Here is a 12,524-nt window from a genome sequence, read left to right as displayed (position 1 = left end):
CCAACAATCAGCAGCCATGGGCTCCACTAAGCAGCTGCCTAGCACTCTGAAAATTAAAATAAATGATTCCCACAAAGCAGGAGAAGGCTATAAGAAGATAGCAAAGTATTTTCAGGTAGCTGTTTCCTCAGTTCATAATGTAATTAAGAAATGGCAGTTAACAGGAACGGTGGAGGTCAAGTTAAGGTCTGGAAGACCAAGAAAACTTTCCGAGAGAACTGCTCGCAGGATTGCTAGAAAGGCAAATCAAGACCCCCGTCTGACTGCAAAAGACCTTCAGGAAGATTTAGCAGACTCTGGAGTGGTGATGGCCTGTTCTACTGTGCAACGACACCAGCACAAATATGACCTTCATGGAAGAGTCATCAGAAGAAAACCTTTCCTGCGCCCTCACCACAAAATTCAGCGTCAGAAGTTTGCAAAGGAAAGTCTAAACAAGCCTGATGCATTTTGGAAACAAGTCCTGTGGACTGATGAAGTTAAAATAGAACTTTTTGGCTATAATGAGCAAAGGTACGTTTGGAGAAAAAGGGTATAGAATTTCATGAAAAGGACACCTCTCCAACTGTTAAGCACAGGGGTGGATCGATCATGTTTGTGTTGCAGCCAGTGGCACAGGGAACATTTCACTGGTAGAGGGAAGAATGAATTCAATTAAATACCAGAAAATTCAATTAAGTACCAGCAAATTCTGGAAGCAAACGTCACACTGTCTGTAAAAAAACTGAAGACGAAAAGAGGATGGCTTCTACAACAGGATAATGAACCTAAACACACCTCAAAATCCACAATGGACTACCTCAAGAGGCGCAAGCTGAAGGTTTTGCCATGGCGCTCACAGTCCCCTGACCTAAACATCATCGAGAATCTGTGGATAGACCTCAAAAGAGCAGTGCATGCAAGACGGCCCAAGAATCTCACACAACTAGAAGCCTTTTGCAAGGAAAAAGGGGCGAAAAACCCCCAAACAAGAATTGAAAGACTCTTAGCTGGCTACAAAAACCATTTACAAGCTGTGATACTTGCCAAAGGGGGGTGTTACTAAGTACTGACCATACAGGGTGCCCAAACTTTTGCTTCGGGCCCTTTTTCTTTTTTGTTATTTTGAAACTATAAAAGATGGAAATAAAAAAATAATCTTGCTTAAAATATTAAAGAAATGTGTCATCTTTAACTTTATGCCTTTTGGAAATCAGTTCATCTTCTACTAACTTAACTATTCACAGTAACAGAAATTTTGACCAGGGGTGTCCAAACTTTTGCATACCACTGTATACAGCATAAAATGTGTTCCTTTCACCCCGCCTCGTGCATGCTGGTAGTGATGTCTCCCTACGTTAACCCCATTTTCCTGCAGTGGCCCCACATCTCTCTAAGCCTTTCCCACCTAAGTATCCTTTTAAATATTACAATTGTATCTGCTTCCACCATCAGTTCTGGCTGTTCATTCCAGATAAACACCACTGAACTGAAAGAAACAAATTAATAAAAGTTAGTGAATTGAGATGGTGTTTCTTAAGGTCATGACTGAGGGATCACTCGCTGAGGACACTTACAATGATTAGATGTTTCAACTAATGGGAAACCATTTAACCCATGAGGACCACGTTCCAGGGGAGAGGTCACCTGAATCTCAGCAGCTGAGAACTTATAGGCTGAGCTTCAAAGCATTGTTGACACATTGGCCAAAGGAAGGGGCTTACACTCAACGTCCAATCCAGATTCAGATTCAGTTTCAGTTTCAGAATTATAAACACATCTACATGGTGAAATGCATGGTTTGTGTTAAGATGTGCTGGGCCCAGCCCACAAGAGTCGCCACACATCCTCAAAGTAACTTACTGACCTGCCTCAGGAACGCTTCAAAGTGAGTGTCCATAAAATGTGGATCCCCCACACCTACCCCCAAACCTTGGGGAAAACCTTCAGTGAAGGCAGGCGTCAATGATCGTGACCTCAGACAAAACTCATTGTCCACAGGACGGCAGTGACCCTGAACCTTCCTTATTATGTTTCTGAGACTTGAAACGAACAGGCAACTCAGGCTCCTAGAAAGATTCAAATGCAACCTCCATAAGGTCCCCCCAGTTGCCTGGAAGGAGAAGTAAATAAATGCCAATCATCTCCCAGACTAGCATCCCCAACACTAAGGTCGCAGTTCTCAGTCCGCTCTGTTCATCAATACACAAGGTGCCTGAAATAGACTTTCTGTTTCAAGTTCTGTCATTGGCAAGGATTACCAGGAAGTCAGAGGAGAAGATTCAAGGATGTGCTGAAAGCCTCTTTGAAAAATGCATCTTCCTCACTAACCCCTGGGAACTTCTGGAGCATGGCCACTCATTTCCCATATCGGACCGCAAAGCACACCAGCGTGAGGTGAAAACTGCCCAGTGGATTATCGGCACCCAATTGCCCACCATTGAGAACATCTACCATAAACGCTGCCTGGGCAGGGTGAAAAGCATTATCAAGGATGCATCTCACCCTAATCATGGACTTTTTACTCTCCTCCCATCCGGTAGGCGCTACAGGAGCCTCCGCTCCCGCACCAGCAGGCACAGGAAGAGCTTCTTCCCTGAGGCTGTGACCCTGCTGAACCTCACATCACAGCACTAAGCAGTATTGCACCCATATTGTACTGTCTCAGTACTTTTATATTTGTGTGCTCTAGCACTTTTTTATTCACAGTTATTTTGCAAGTAACACTATTTTTTGCATTTCTGGTCAGATGCTAAATGCATTTCATTGGCTTTGTATCTGTACTCGGCACAATGACAATAAAGTTGAATCTAATCTAATCTAATCTGGAATCAGTCATGATGGTATTGTGAATCTCAAAGCCCTGATAAGGAGCACACTGAGGGTCTATACAGGCGCCAACTCAGAAACTAGTCACTCCATCGGCCACCTCCTGCCCCAGCTTCCGAACAGTCTGTGGTTCCCACTTTAAGCTCATCATTTACCCCAGAGGCTACAAACCCAGAACAGATGGAAGCCTTCCTCAATCCTGAGGGACTACCTGAGAAGAAGAGAAGTTGGACAGTTACGTTTCTCCTGATCAGAACCAGAATCAGCCTTATTATCACTGACATTTGAACTTCGTTGATTTGTGGCAGCAATACATGAAAAATACTATATAACAATAAGAAATAAACACATCATACAAAACAAGAACAAAGTAGAGAGGTAGTGTTCATGGGCCGTTCGGAAATCTGATGACAGTGAGGAAGAAGCAGTTACTACAATACTGAGTGTGTGTCTTCAGGCTCCTGCACCTTCTCACTGATGGTAGCAATGAGAAGAGGGCGTGTCCTGGGTGGTGGGGGTCCTTAACGGCGAATGCTGCTTTATTCAGGCATGGCCTTTCGACAATATCCTCGATGATAGGAAGCTAGTGCCCATGATGGAACTGGCCGAGTTTACGCCCCTTTTTTCCCGATCCTGTGCGTTAGCCTTTCCTGTGCACTGTGCGTCCCCCTTCCCGCACTGAAGTGAATCAAGGCTTGACATTCCCAAAGCACAGCCATCGGACTCTGAACACGAAGCTCGCCATCGTCAATCAAGTGCTTGCTCTCTTTTCGTGCGGGAGTTAGGAGACAGAAAGGGGAAGGACAAAGGGCACGGCAATGCAGCAACGGCAGGGATTACAGATTGGGAAGTAATGAGAGGGACTGAAGGAAATATGAACAAATGTTACCATAATAAACTTGCTCCTTTACCTTGCCATCTGATGAAGAGGAAAGAGTTAAAAAAATAAAGCCAGCCATTATGATCCCTGGCACAGTTGGGAGATAAAAACAACTTATGTATATACACATATAAATAATTTTTTGTATTATGAATTTGTTTTAGCTGAGTTACCATGGTGAGAATTCCCACGTTGTTTATATAATGAATTATAATAAATCAAGTTTGGACTGGGAATTCTGAACTAGCTTCCATTTCTCTGCTCTGCTACTTCAGTAGGTCTGTTATTTATCGCTTCTGCTCTCTCACACAAAACCTGTGCTTTAATTATTCTGCAGTTAAGTGAGGAATACCACAGAATTTGAGGCTGACGCAACTTGTCAAAGATCCTCCTGGGCACATAACCCCTTTTAATCCTACAAACCACTGACAAGTTCTGCCTCGTGACACTCAACAGCAGTTTTCGAACTGACACCGTACAAGGGACAGCCTTAGAGAAGGCCCAACTAGCCTTAGTGGGATTTAGGGCTTCTGCAGTTACGCAAGGTACTGGTATATGTTTAGCAATTGTCTGTTTTAATAATGAACCATACCATGTTATTTTTGCATCCATTTCTTAAAAGAAAGACGAGCATTTAAGCAGCATCTTTATAACCTTGAGACATCTTAAAGTACTTCACAGCAATAGGCCACAGCAGCCATTTTTGTTAATACAAGAAATGCATATTTGTTCATAGCTAACCATCAGAAACAAGGAAACAACAGAAAAGGGTATCGACTACAGCCGTTATTTGAAGTTGTGCCAGGTGTTGATGAGGCCAGATATGGAGTACTGTGTGTGGTTCTGGTCACCTACCTGCAGGAAAGGTTTGAGCAGCAACACACGCAGCAGGTGGGGTAGCATCTATGGAAATGGATGAACAGCCATAGGAACGATATCAAGAAGCTTGAACGGAGAAAACGTGCAAGGATTTGGTTGCGACTTGAGGATCTGAGTTACAGGGAAAGGTTGAATATGTAATTAAATCCTAGAGGTATACAAAATTATGAAGACTATGAATGCATGCCGGAGTTTTCCCCTCAGGTTAGGGAAGAGTAGAACTAAGAGTCATAGGTTTAGGGTGAAAGGTGAAGTATTTACGGGGATTGTGAGGAAAGACTTCACAGTGGTGTGGGTGTTGAATGAGCTCCCAGCAGCTGCAGGTTCAATTGCAATGTTCAAGAAAAGTTTGGATACGTATATGATGGAAGGGGGATTGAAGTGAAATGGTCCAGGGCAGGTGGCTGGGACTTGGCAGAAGACCAGCTCAGCACAGACTAAATGGGCTGAATGGCCTGTTTCTGTGCCATAGGCCGCTATGATTCTATGAATGTAACATTAGTTTTAATGATCCTGGTTTGGCCTCGACCAGGACAAAGAACACTTTTATTTAACGCAGTGTATGAAAGTCATTGATGTTAATTGAGGGTGAAGCTGGAGCCCAGATTAGACATCATAGAGTTCCGACTGCAAAGTCATTGCTTATGCTGCCTCAGGTGAAGCGCCTGAATCTTCCCCCAGCTTCCCTTGTCTTCACTTCCACCTGACTGCTCTTCTTGGCCATTTACGAGGGGTGATTGATAAGTACGTGGCCTAAGGTAGGAGTCAATTTCAGAAAACCTAGCACATTTATTTTTCCTACATTTACACACTTAGTCCAGCAGTCGTGGAGCATACGGATCCCTTCTTTGTAGAAGTCGGAGTCTTGGACCTCCAGAAAGTGGTCCACAACAGGGTGATTGATAAGTTTGTAGCCTAAGGTAGACGAGATGACTTAACTTCAAACTTACTGCACTTTCACTCAAAGAGTTGAACTGCATATGCATGTAACGAGAGCTGTACAACTCATCTCCTTCTGTAGGAGGGGACTATGTTGAAAAATAAATGTGCTGGGTTTTCTAAAATTGACTCCTTCTACCTTAGGCCACGAACTTATCAATCACCCCTCGTACTTCTGATCAGGAATATACCTTTGAAACCTTGTAACCCTTTAGACAAGCAAGGATATTCTAAAAAGATCAATGCATTTGAAAATGAACTTTGTCATATGTCCTGACAAAGGGTCTCGGCCTGAAACGTCGACTGCACCTCTTCCTAGAGATGCTGCCTGGCCTGCTGCGTTCACCAGCAACTTTTATGTGTGTTGCTTTGTCATATGTACATTGAAACATACAGCAAAAAGTGTCAGTTATGTCAAATCAATTCAGCAAGGATTGGACTGGGCGGCCCACAAGTATTGCCACACTTTCAGTGCCAACATAGCATGCCCACGACTTATTACCCCTGACCGTACATCTTTGGAATGCAGGGAAGTGGAGAGAACATACAAGCTCATTACAGACAGTGTTGTAATAACATTCCGCTAACCACTATGCTACTGGGCCACCCCATGTTATAGCCATATTATTTCTGACCAAACAAAACACAGCGTAAGATAACTTAAAAGAATTATCAAAGACTGGATTTGGCTCCTGACCAAGCATTAATCCTTTGCCTTTCCACTGACCGACTTGCAGTTAAAAGTACCCAAATTCCTCTTACCCACTTTCAGCCCAACAAAAACAGGTCTCAGACAGCAGTGATCATTTGCATTTGTATTCCCACAAACAGGAGAAGACCTGCAGCTGCAGGAAATCCAAAGCAACTCAGACCAAGTGCTGGCGGAGCTCAGCAGGCCAGCTGAAGACTCGGTCCTGAGGCAGGGTCTCGGCCCGAAGCGCGACTGGTTACTCTGTCCCCACAGATGCTGCCTGGCCTGCTGAGTTTTTCCAGCACTTTGTGGCTGTGTTAACTGAGAAATATCAGCGGCTATACTCACATCACTTAGATGCAAAAGAAATAATGCTTGCTGGTCCAGTGAAGGAGATCAGCAGTACAGAAACCCAGGCAGGGAGCTCTGTCATGGGACACAGGCAGTTCTGGGCACCAAGCCAGCAGGAGAGTTGAGGAAAATGGGAGTCAGAAAGGAAATCAAATAATGTGAAGATCTGTGCTATTGCAGCAGGTGAAGGTAGAGCGGATGGGGTCTTTGTATGGAGGGGGTCTTTGATTATGTTGCTTTCCTGAGGCAGTGGGGTGTGTAGACAGAGTCTGTGCAGGGGAGGTTTGTTTTCAGGACAGACTGAGCTGTGTTCACAACTCTCTGCAATTTCTTGTCATCCTGCACAGAGCAGCTGCCATACCAAGCTCCAGTGCACCCAGACAGGATGTTTTCTGTGGTCTATCTGTAACGCTGGTGAGAGTCACTGGCGACAAGCCGGATCTCCTTCTCCTTCTGAGGAAATAGAGGCGCTGGTGCTTTCTTGTCTGTGGCATCTATGCGGCTGGACTAGGACAAGTTATCGGTAATACATCAGGAGTCCAAAGCCAAGAACGAACTAGTTCAGCTGTGCAGAGAGGCAGATTGAATGGATGGAACTAGCGGCAATCAGTAACCACCTCAGCCCAAGGAATGTCCGTTTGTGCATTCTGGTGAATTCCAGAGATCCCAGAATCCCAGTGAATCCCAGTGATCTGTAACCACCTCAGCCCAAAGGATGTCTGTTTGCGCATTCAGGTGAATCCCAGTGAATCCCGGTAATCTGTAACCACTTCAGCTAAAGGGAAGTTCGTTTGTACATTCTTTTTTGTCAACTAATTATTCAAAGTTACATGCCTCCCAATACAGGGATCTAACCCACAATATTGACAATTCCTTCCTCCCCAACCCCCAAAAGATCCTGCACAACATGCTGACTCCCTCCAGCCGATTGTCTGTCCACCACACTTACTGTTTCTCTTTGTAAATCTATTTTTCCTTACAAAGTGGAGGGCTTAATTATTGAAGTACTGGTTGATTATGAAGTTGTTATTAGTTTTCGACATTAAATTAGCTGCTGAGGCTATTATGAGCAAATCAAATCCCTGTCCCCACTGTGATCGTAACAGCAGTTTAATGTTGATCTTTCTGCTCTTCCTCAACCCCAGTTGCATGTCCCATTGCAGTCCAAGCATTCACTGCGAGGCACAGCAGCAGATGTCTATAGGCGAGGAGGCTCACTGTTGATGGAAACTCCAGCTCTTCCCTAACTCTTGTCGAACTGAGCCAACAATTCTCTCACACCGTTAAGTATTTTAACTGCTTTCAAGGACTCACTGTATCAATGCACATAAACTATTTAATAAATTCTAAAGTGCCCTGTGTGTCAAAGTGTTTACTTAATCTATAAACACAATACACAATGGAGAAAAGTAGAGCACCAATTTTACTTCATTTGCAGGAACTTTGGAAATCACTCACCAGCATGAAGTCTTCCTTATACATGGAGTGAGCTCCCATTTCAGGAGAACTGGGTGTCACGGCTGATTAACAAATTCCCACTGCTGTCTATAAGGAGTTTGTACATTCTCCCCGTAGCTTTGGTGCTCTGGTTTCCTCCGGGTGCCCTGGTTTCCTCCCACATTCCAAAGACTTACGGGTTAGGGTTAGTAAGTTGTGGGCATGCTTTGTTGGCGGTACTTGCAGGCTACCCCAGCGCAGCCCCTCATATTGTGTCGGGCGTTGACGCAACCAACACATTTCACTGTACCTTTCGATGTACATGTGACAAACAAAGCTCATCTTTAACCTGAACCTCACCACAAGCTTGAGTCACCAACTGACAGAATGAAAAGGTTCAGTTGTTCGATAGCTAGAAGTGTGGGACAGTCGTAACACAACAAGTTCTGGATAGGAGATGTCAGCAGAAAATATCCGCAGCTCAGCATCAATCGGCAGCCTCTCCCTGGCACTGAAGGACACAAAGAGAGTAAGACCAGCTTCTGACCTCAGGTCAAGTGTTGGCCCCAACTTTACAACTGAGTCAATAATGGAAGGCTTGTTTCACTCCAAACATTCAGGCAAAACATCTCAACGTAGTTTAAGGAACGCTACAATCAGATATGCTGCCCTTCAGACAGGTGTTAAGATGAGGATCCAGTTTACCCTGAGACAGGCAAAAGTGATGCTGCAGCAGTAAGCTAAAGAATGAAGCAGGAAAAAACTGTCCTGATCAATAATTATTCTTCAGTGACAACACTAAAGCTGTTTTATCTAGCTGTTATTATCCTGTGTGAGGGAGCTTGGTATACACAAAATCTAGCTGTTGGATTTCCACCAATACAACAGTGATTATACTTCAGAAACATGCACGGTTGTAAAGTTTTGGAGTTTATGAAAGTCATGGCCAAGATGTTTGGAAGTAAAAGATCCATGACATGGGTAGTAGGGAGTTCTCCTCCTAGCCTTGCTGTTGACATTTGTCCCTTGGTGATCATTACCACAGCGCCATTTATGGGATCATGCTGTGCAGAAGTTTGCGGCTCTTTCCCAGATTGCAATTGTAACCATAGAGTCGTGCTTGGGAGAAATGCACGACTGACTTCCCTTCCTTCCTTCCGTCGTTTTGTGGGCAAGGTCAGCGATTCAGGAGTACCTGTATTGGCCTCTGGAAGGAGAGGCAGGGGCCAGCTGACAGGGGGGCCTTCCCTGGGTATTGGACCATCTACATGAGCAGTGGCATCTGGCATCCTGGGAAGCAGAGGCAGCCAGCCCAGCAGAACCAAGAGTCAAAGTGACGCTGGGTTCAGTTAAGCACCAGGCTGGTCGGTATCTGTGGGCGAAAATTTCAATGACCTTTCCTGAAAACTGCTCTCTGCTTTTATTTCAAATTTCTAGTAAGTTCAGTAAACTCATTACAGGGCTCATTGGAGGTCTGTGCAACATCATTCCCATGGGAACTCAGTGCCACCACCTCTCTTTCGCCTTGGAAAACAGAAGCAAACTCTGTGCCCCAACTAACTAATGATAATTGTTTTCATTTATCATGAATACTGGCAGGATGAGCTAACCAGAATAAACACCTCGATGCGGGTCTTTTCCACAACCGCGAACTAATTGCAGAAATTATACATGGGCATTAATCCAATGGGAATTCCATGGAAAAACAGTGAAACTAAACATAACAATATTCCAAAGTAGTTGGAGACTGAACAGGTACTTCCCATTGGGGTGAATCCAGGAGGCAGGAAGATGAGCTTTATAAGACCACAGCCCCACACCCCATTGTGTTTGCCCTGACAACCATCACCATTCTGTCCAACCAAAAGACCAGCACCAAGTCATGGCTGACACAGAACCCAAATTACTGTCAGGAGGACCAATACCATCATATGGTAGCCTTTTTCCCGATGCAAGAATTCAGATCCTGAAACATACTCACTCCTGCCTGAGGAGTGACTTGGATCTATTCCAATTTGCCCACCCTCACAACAGGTCAACAGCAGATGTCATTTCATTGCCTCTTCATTCAACCCTGGAACATCTGGACAGTGAAGATGCATACATCAAGGTGTTTTTCATTGACTACATCTCCACATCAAAACTAATCAAAGTACTTGAAAACCAAAGCCTCAATACCTCTGCTCCCTGATCTAGTCGCTTTACACTTATGACTGTGTGGCTAAGCACAGCTCCAATGCCATATAACAACTTTGTCGGCTAAATCAAAGCTGGTGATGAATCAATATTCAGAAGAGAGATTGAAAGACTGGCTGAATGGTCCCACACCAACAACCTCTCACTCAATGTCAGCAAGACCAAAGAACTGATTATGGAACACGGGAGGAGGAAACTGAACGTCCATGAGCCAGTCCTCATCAGAGGCACAGAGGTGGGGAGCGTCAGTAACTTTAAATTTCTTGTTGTTATCATTTCAGAGGATCTGTCCTGGGCGCTGCGCCTAACTGTCATTACAATGCCTCTACTTTATTAGAAGTTTACGAAGATTCAGCATCTCATCTAAAACTTTTAGATTATGAGAACACTCAGTCCTCTTTTATTGTCATTTAGAAATGCATACATGCATTAAGAAATGATACAGTGTTTCTCCGGCGTGATATCACAGAAAACAGGACAAACCAAAGACTAACACTGACAGAACCACATAATTATAACATATAGTTACAGCAGTGCAAAGCAATACCATAATTTGATAAAGAACAGAACATAGGCACGGTAAAAAAAGTCTCAAAAGTCCCCAAGTCAATCGACTCCCGAGTCCCCGATAGCAGGAGGCAAAAGGGAGAAACTCCCTGCCATAAACCTCCAGGCACCGTCAACTTGACGATACCTTGGAAGCAGCCGACCACAGCCGACACTGAGTCCATCCGTCCGAAAACTTCGAGCCTCTGACCAGACTCTCCGATACAGCCTCCCGAGCGCCATCCTCTGCCAAGCGCCTTCGACCTCGCCCCGGCCGCTGAAACACGCAAAGCCGAGGATTCCGGGCCTTCTGCTCTGGAGATTCCGGTTACCACACAGTAGCAGCGGCAGCGAAGCGGACATTCCAGAAGTTTTCCAGATGTTCCTCCGTGCTCTCACATCTGTCTCCATCAAATCAGGATTGTGCACAGTCCCCTACTTGACAGATAACAGACATCACCACCAAAGTGGCCGCACGCGCTGCCGTCGCGCCGCCATCTTCTCCCCCCTCCATCTTTGATTTAAACTTTAACAAACTTCTATAAATACACGGTGAAGAGTACATTGACTGGTTGCAACCCGGCCTGTAATGGAAACACCAATGCCCTTGAACTGAAAAGCCTACAAAAAGTAGCGGATGCAGCCCAGTCCATCACGAGTAAAGCCCAGTCCATCACGGATAAAGCCCAGTCCATCACAGAGCACAGTTACAAAGATCATTGTCGCAGAAAGGCAGCATCCGCCACCAAGGACCCCCCACCATCCCTGCCACACTCTCTTCTCACTGGTGACATCGGGAAGGAGGTACAGGAGTCTGAGGTTCCACACCACCAGGTTCAGGAACAGTCATTACCCTTCAGAGAATTGTGGTTCTGTGGAATGCTCTGCCTCAGAAGGCAGTGGAGGCCAATTCTCTGGATTCTTTCAAGAAAGAGTTAGATAGAGCTCTTAAAGATAGTGGAGTCAAAGGATATGGGGAGAAGGTAGGAACTGGATACTGATTGTGGATGATCAGCCATGATCACAGTGAATGACAGCGCTGGCTCGAAGGGCCGAATGGCCTACTCCTGCAGCTATTATCTATTGTCAGGGTCCTGAACCAGAGTGGATAGCTTCACTCATCCCAACTCTGAATCGATTCCACAACCAATGGACTCATTTTCAAGGCCTCTACAACTCATATTCTGAATACTTTGGTTCTTTGTATTTGCACAGTTTGACGTCTTGTGCAATTAGCTGTCTGTCCATCCTTGCTTGTCCACAGCCTTTCATTGCTTCTATTGGGTTTCTTTGTTTTCACTGTGAATCCCCACAAGAAAATTAATCTCAGGGTAGTATATGGTAACATATATGGACTTTGAGCTTTGAATTCACTGGGCAGTAGGCAAAGGAGGTGGGTGGGGTCAGTTAGATTAATTTCACATAAAACTGGCAGAGTCCAGATGGAATAAATGGCCCACTCCCATGCTGCAACCATTTGGTGATTCTGTGATCAAGAGCTCCCCCTGTCCATCCCCACACCTATACCACTCCCATCCCCGGCCTAAACCCAACCCTGGCCCATCCCAGTCCTCCAACAAACCCCGCCCCACCCCATTCCATCCTCCCACTATTTCCAAATCAGAATAAAACAAGTACTGTACTTCCAAGGGTAAACCCAGCCTGGAGCCTGGATGTCTCCACAACACACTATAACACATTCCACAAGTGTAACACTCCTACCGCTGGGCTATTTGTGTCACAAACTGTGCTGAGCCTCTGAGCCTTTCTCTCTGTGGCTGCTGAAAGAGGTTTACG

Source organism: Mobula hypostoma, chromosome 26, assembly GCF_963921235.1.
Source record: "Mobula hypostoma chromosome 26, sMobHyp1.1, whole genome shotgun sequence".
In the NCBI taxonomy this organism is placed as follows: Eukaryota; Metazoa; Chordata; class Chondrichthyes; order Myliobatiformes; family Myliobatidae; genus Mobula; species Mobula hypostoma.
Note: the sequence above shows the minus strand (reverse complement) of the source record.